Source organism: Engraulis encrasicolus, chromosome 2 (assembly GCF_034702125.1).
Source record: "Engraulis encrasicolus isolate BLACKSEA-1 chromosome 2, IST_EnEncr_1.0, whole genome shotgun sequence".
Taxonomy (NCBI): domain Eukaryota; kingdom Metazoa; phylum Chordata; class Actinopteri; order Clupeiformes; family Engraulidae; genus Engraulis; species Engraulis encrasicolus.
This window is the reverse complement of record NC_085858.1, coordinates 11,901,304-11,909,396: the sequence shown is the minus strand read 5'-3', so window position 1 is coordinate 11,909,396 and position 8,093 is coordinate 11,901,304.

Sequence of the window (8,093 nt, the reverse complement as noted above, 5' to 3'; positions counted from 1 at the left end):
CCAACTCTAGAGAAGTCCCTTGATGGGTGCTAAACCAGGATGCTGTGTTTAGCATCAGTAAGAGTGCACATGTAACCAACGAAATCCTATACGAGGGAATACCAAGGGTGAGCGAGAAGATAGCTGTAAGGAGAATGAGACTTGCAGGACATTGCCAAAGGCACCCAGAACTGCCAGCCAGCAAACTGGTGCTATGGGAACTTAAGAGGACGTCCCACACTAACATTTGTGGACATACTCAAGAAGGACGCCGGAGCCCAGAGTACCAGCGAACTGAAAAGATGTATGGAGAATCGGGATGACTGGAAGCAACGATGGAAGGCTCGCCTGAAGATGACCTAGAGAGATGTCTTTACATGTGGTGTTTATTATCATTATGATGTCTTACAAGAATGTATTAGTGTTAAGGCCTACAGCGCACCTTTATCAACATGAATTGGACATATACAGTACTATTCAAGCTAAACTGTTCGGTCACGCCCTCTCAAATAGTGTGTTAAAATGGGAAGCTCTTATATACTTGACTGTCATTGCCCATCTTGGTCCCTGGCATTTTGGTGTGGGACAGAGACCAGATTTGGAAGGGTGGCCTCCTTGGCATGGTGCCAATGATCATCATCATTCTGAGGAAAGGCATGCCGCCCAAAAGGTCATGATTAAAAAAACAGTTTACAGGAGTCTTGGTGTCACAGACTTTAGTTTTTGATTGGAGTACTTTACTCCTACTAGTACAGCACCTGGTACATTTAGATGGATGTGTGTGCATGTTGTCTCTCAGGATGTTTTCATACTTGGTCCTTGTCAGCCATTTAAGCAAACTCAGGCCTGTGACTCAGCATTTTCTCTGCATATGTAAATGCTTCAAAGTGTATCCAGACCCCTCGGATGTGAAGTGTGAGACCTGAAGGTGAAGAGACCTTTATTGTCACGGTCTCAGTGTGGTTCAGTTATGAGTCATGGCAAGTTACATGTGACTAGGTGTAATCACTTGAGGAAAGCTCTACAGGCTGGGTGGGTGTGATCAAAAAGAGGACTGACACACTGTAAGAACCTAACGGGACCAGAAAGAGCAGCCAGTTTTTCTCGTCACAATATGAACAAAAACAGAACTGAGTCATTTTGCTGTCGGTTCACTTTTTGGTCCACTTAAAGAGGACTGGTTCATTTCAAGAGGACTAGGTGTGAAAATACCCTTAGCTTTATGGTCCCAATGATCTTTAAAATCTTCATAAGAGTAAGAGTATACACATCTCACCTCTCTGAGGCCAGGTGCAGGACAAAGGCGCGTCTGATAATGGAAGGTACGCACACTGTAGCTCCATCAGGCATGCCTGATGAAGAGCCTGTTTGGTCGAAATGTTGTATGACCTGAATACATTTTCAAAGCGGAGCTACAGTGTGCAGACTCCTACCCTTTCCACCCAATGATCTTTAACCCAGGTCTAGGGGGTAAATAAACACTTCCAGCTGAAACATGGCTCCCTATTTGTGGTCATCTCTTCTGTCGTCTCGTCTGTGGCCCCAGAACACATGGGCATGCATGTGTGGCATCCTTCTGTTCTTCATCACCTGTTTTCTCTGCCTACCTGCACACAAATGCCAAGATCCAGCCTTCGTGTCTGGTCGCAACAGTGGTGTAGTCTACTTTTTTGAGGTGGGTGTACTGTATATATTTGTGCTATTCTAAGTAATGGATCAATCAATTTTGGGTGGGTATACTGAAATCCCTGACATTTTGAGGTGGTTATACTGCGTATACCTGCGTTCTACGTTGCACTGGGTCACAACATGGTGGGTGAAGAACGCCATGACATTGTCAAGCTTTAAACCACAGGTCAGTGCTTTCGTGGTGAATGCCAAGACCTATCTGGCATGGAGGACAGCAAACTTCTGAGCCAGGATTGGAGGCTGCCAGCCAGCTGCTGTTCTGTAGTATTTGATTGGCAGGTCAAGTTCTGGGTCCGGTGTTGACACACTCTGACCTCCAGGATTTATGAGGTGTCCGTCTGAAAAAGAACAGCAAAGCTCTTCAGCATGGGCACTGAGGTCAGCCTCTGACTCAGGGGGAAGGGCTACCTAGGTGGCACCAGTTTTAATAAGTGCGTATCATTACTTATTATACGGATTTCTTTAAATGGGCTTTCCAAACGTTGGGTTTATGTCTCTATAACCACCCACTGCGATATTTAATCCCCGCTGCCAATGACAATGAGTTGTTTCACTTCAAATCATTCACGGCATCATATTGCTCTGCAAGTAGATTTGTCATATTGTAGAGTAGCCTATGGTTTGTGGCTACACACCTTGCATGCAGAGTAAGAGGAAATCAATATCATCATCATCATCATCATCATCATCATCATCATCATCATCATCATCATCATCATCATCATCATCATCCCGACATATGAACTGAAAAAAGATGAAAACAAGCACAAATACATTGTGTCATAATGCTGAATAATCACATCCTTAATCGAGATCTATATCAACACCCTATGGGCTTCCCTTGGTGCACCTTATCCTGTCAGGAAATGTTTTCCTACAGACACTTGCGGACAATACATTATACTCTTACATAATTCCTACATCCTCACGTCCTCTTTTCCCATTGCCCGTTCTCTCCCCTCCTCCCATCCCATCATGGTAAGACAAGGAATTAAGACACAATGTCTATACCTAATGTGTATCTGCAATATCTATGTCTTTTGATATGTATGTCCTTGGATGGGAAGGAACGTAATTTCAATTCTTTATATGAAAAAAATCTATGATATTATATGAAAAAATTGATAATAATGCCGACTTAGAAATTGAGCTCAATGTCGACAGAGAAATGCTGACAGAGAAATTGAGCTCAATGTGCAGGCCTGCCTCTATGGCATCTCACCTCCCTCCTCCATCCTTGTCCTGTTACCTTTTGTGGCTTGATATGTCCATGATGATGTCAAGCCTTGAGGAATGAGGCTGGAGGAAGCAGATGGAAGAGGGATATTGATCAAGTTCCTTGGAGTGCACATCAGCGACGACCTCTCTTGGACCACCAACACTACATCACTGGCGAAGAAGGCCCATCAGCGTCTCTACTTCTTGCGCAAACTAAAGAAGGCAAGTGCTACACCCTCCATCATGACAACATTCTACAGAGGAACCATAGAGAGCGTCGTGTCCAGCTGCATCACAGTGTGGGGAGGAAGCTGCACTGAGAAAAACAGGAAGACACTCCAGCGTGTTGTGAACACAGCGAAGAAGATCATTGGAGTACCACTCCCCTCCCTGCAGGACATTTACACCGCACGCCTCACCCGGAAAGCACTGATGATCATCAAAGACACAAGCCACCCTGCACACAAACTGTTCAGCCTCCTGCCCTCTGGAAAGAGGTACAGGCGCCTCCGTTCCCGTACCACCAGGCTTGCAAGCAGCACGATGCATCAAGCAATCAAGATACTGAACACTCAACCCACTCTCCCTTCACTGTCAGCCTCTAGCCAGCCAGGCCACTGACAACGCTCGCCCCCCCCCTCATCCCCACCACCATATCTGCGACTGAACATTCCACCTGCACTACTACATCTGTGACTGAATTTTCAACCTGCACTAACTCAAAACATACACATGCACACACACACACACACACACACACATACATACACACACACACACACACACACACACACACACACACACACACACACACACACACACACACACACACACACACACACATACACACAAGCACACTGCACTTTCTGCACTAAACCCAAACATACACACACTGACATACAACTCATACTCACACACATACACACACACACACACACATACACAGGTACACAGACACACACACAGACGCACACCGCACTTTCTACCTGCACTAAAACACACACACACACACACACACACACACACACACACACACACACACACACACACACACACACACACACACACACACACACACACACACACACACACACACACACACACACACAAAACACATACAAACACACACACACACACACATACTGCTGCTGGTGTATTTAATAAACCTTTTTAATTATTGTTTTCTTCAAATGCTACTATTACTATGTCAGAACGCTATAAAGGACTTTAAGAAAAAGCACAACAAAATACCTCCTCTTAATGTATGTTCTCTACAAGTCTTCTGTTGTCCAGTCTTGCACTTTAAATGTCTGTATGAGCAATGTCTACGTCCATACTGTCTATGTCCATGTATGAGTACTGTCTATGTCTATACTGTCTATGTCCTTGTCTAGATTAGTCTATGTCTGAAATGGGAGAGCAAGAAACGCAATTTCAAATTCTTTGTATGACCAGTGCATGTAAAGAAATTGACAATAAACTTGACTTGACTTGACTTGACTTGATCAGCCTGTGACTCTACCAAGGACAAGTCCTCCTGTGCCCACATCAGGTGTCCCACAAACACTTCACTCACACTAGAGACAACTGTGACACCTGCTAGACGCCTGTCTCCTCAAGATTTAAGATTAAAATGAAAATACTATATGAGCGCACCTTCAATCAGATAATATTGTACAAAATGATTTAGTATCAATCACAACATTACATTACATTACAATAGTATTTAGCAGACGCCTTTGTTCAAAGCGACTTACAAGGAGCAATTTAAACAAGAACAGGGTAAGGCACAGTGTACAGTTGCAACACTGATAGCATTGTCCTTCAAAGAGTAAAGAAGAGGACAATGCATTAAAAAGTAGCAAAAAAGTAAACAAAAGACCTCAAGGTGCAGTGTACAGTTGCAACACTGACAACATTGTCAAACACAAGGTAATAGAAGGTAACAAGGCAAATTGGATAATAAGCAAGGCATCTAGGCGCAGTGTACAGTTGCAACACTGCCAACAATGTCCAACACAGTGATAAAGAAAAAATAAGTGAGAGTTTAAAAAGGATGTTAAAAACAAATTAGGTACACAAAGATGTTAGGTACATAAGACAACATCTAACAATATTAGAAAGTGATAAAGATCAATTATGGTAAATATCACACATTGGATTATGCGATATACTGGCGGAAAATGCAAATGTATTGCTTGTATAACTGCAGCCTACATCTTTTAAAAAACATCAGCTCAGTTGAATGGACACGGTCGAATGCAGACAGTTGGTGGTATTTGTGGTCGAGTGCATTTTCTTGTTTTGCCTCCTCAGCAACCGACTTCAGCTTTGTCACTTACCTACGAGAGCAGTAACAGTCTGAAGGCCAAGGCACCCACAGGCTTCAGGTCCACTCGATTTGAAGCAGTTCCGGGATTTTATTGTGTTAAACCTCTGGTTGTGTTACGGTCAAAAATGACCGTTTTGAAACTTCATTCTTAAATAACTTCGCTATTTTTCATCATACACAAATGACACTTGCAAGATAAGACAAAAAGCCTACAAATCACTAAAACAAAGCATAATAACATTTAAATCACATTGTAAATGTTTCAAAGGGATGTCTAAAAGGTATTAATCACAAAATATGCAAATCAGATTTTTAATCAATGTATTATTACCTTTTTTGTGTAGGCGGTCAATTTTGACCATTAACACCATGAACGTAACCATGTTTCTAACACAACCAGAGGGTTAAATTGAGAACAAAAAAATGCTTGGAAAACAGGCCTGCAAAAACAAAGTGGGCACTGCGGTGTATATCATTGATATGGTATCATATGGGCAGCAGGTTGCCTGATGTAGATATCATCAGCTCTAGTCTTGACTCTTTTGTTTGCATCTTATCTTATTGGTCCCAATTATTCTGTTAACGTTCCTGTTGTTTGCACACACCGCCGACCACTAAGCTTGTCTTTCACCTTCTGGCAACGTCAGATTGTGCATGCTGTGCATATTCCAGGAAAGCAATCACTTACAAAATAGGCCCTACTTCCAAGAATTTTAGAAAATTCGCATTAACTCTGTCACATGATCACTGTGTATCTGCATATGCATGTGTGTGTGTCTTCATTTGATTATGTACTTGTGTGTGTGCGTCTGTATGTTTGTGCAGGTGTGTGTGTGTGTGTGTGTGCGTGCGTGCGTGAGAGAGAGAGAGAGCGAGAGAGAGAGAGAGAGAGAGAGAGAGAGAGAGAGGGAGCAAGAGACATCAATGTTATCACAAAGCAGCAACAGTGTAGGTTGTGATTTAGGTTGCATAGTAAATGACTAGATATTTATTCATTGTTCAAATTGGCTGCAGTGTTTTGCTCTGCTCTGCAGGCTATGTGGTTGGCTTATTACCTGTGTTGTAATTCCATACATCATGTAGTAGGTGGGAGGGGACTATAGCTCTCTAGTTGTTATTCAAGTGGGGGGCGGGGTATGTCAAACTCCTGCATGTGCCAGTGGAATTGGGGTCAAATTAAGGTCAACCTCGCACAGCCACCATTTTACAGCCGCCTTTGAGGCAGCTTGCCAGGGGAATTGTTACCCTAGTCTGGGTGTACACATGCACAGTACAATTCCAATTCTACATGTGAAATACTACAACTGCCAGTTCAGTCGAATCTACAAATAGATACATACATTGAAAATTATTCATATCATATAAAACATTACGTCATAGTGTACATTAAAATAAAAGAACCATGGCCCTGTTGTGGCCTAACGGTATAGGCCACTGGGTTACTACGTTGGCGACTCAGGTTCAATTGTAACCTGGTTCATTTGCCGATCCTTCCCCGTCTCTCCTCCACTGCCCTGTCAAAAATAAAGGCAAAAAGCCCTAAAAACTTTTTTTTTTTTAAATCAAGTAACCCTACAGAATCTAGAATGATGAACTATTTGTAAACACATTTGCAAAGCTTACACTGCCACTAAGAATCCTGTCACAATTGCTGTACGATGGTGGCCATATTTACCTATATGCAGGCTTAAAAAAATCACTTTTTTCCTCCCTGGCCAATTTCACGGATGTTAAAACACATGCACGCCCTATCAGATGAAGTGGCTGGTAAGTTCTCTTTTATAACGGCCAAACTGAATCTTCACCAGCATTTGGCCAGTTGGCCGGTGTTACAGTAATTTAGAGCCCTGTCTATATGTGGATTAATTTCAAGATTTCCTCTTCAGGACAGATCTCCTTAGATCCTCCTTGCCCCATACTTACAAACAAAGCAGCGGTTCTCAAAGTGTGGTCCGGGGACCACTGGTGGTCTGTAAGAACAGTGGCGTGCACAGACATTTTGAGGGGCAGGTGCTCGAGGAGGGGTGGGGGCCATTAGAACTTAGGCAGCTGCCTTACTATAGAGGCTATCTGGGCATTATTAAAAAAGGGCAATTTTGACCGGTAGGGCAAAGGGGCAGGTGCTTTACCACCACCTCATCCCTATCTGTGCACGCCTATGCGTAAGAGACATCAAGTTGTCTGCAAGGGGATTCCTATGAATACAGTCAGCATTTCTAAGTAAACTTTATGTTTGTAAAATTGTCGGCATGGGATCTGTAAACATTTAGAACGCTTTTTTTTTCATTATATAATAAGACAGGCCGATAATTAATACATAAAATGCAATTTGCATCTAGATGTTCAGTGCCCTACAACTCACAGTGTGAGTCCTTTGGTCCTTGCTCCAAAAACGTTCCAGAAAGACTGAGCTACGCATTGCCCCTCGCTGACGTGTGGGTCCGGGTTCAGAATGTCCTGTTCACATCCTGTGCTACTTCTCTAGGACGGATGGGCACAGTTTGTCAAAGTGTTTTATGGGGTTTTTTTTTTAGGGCTCAGGGGGGTTCCACCCTTGTAATCTGGAACAACAACTTTACTGCATGAAACTTCAGAATCCCCTTCGGAACCCTGCACCAGCTGAGTAAAGTTTGAGCGTTATTCTACTGATTCTAGGGGGGTGGGGGTTGTAACACAGTTGTCTCTCTTGAAGGGGGCCGCAATTGTAGCTCTTCATTTTTTAAAATTGTGCTTATCTACCATACATCTCCATTTTCACATGCATGTAATTATATTGTGCTATTAGCGTAATCACAATGAAAATGGTTCATTTATTTTCTGGCAGGCAATGCACAGTGTTTAACATAATACTGTGGCACAGCTCATCAACTACATA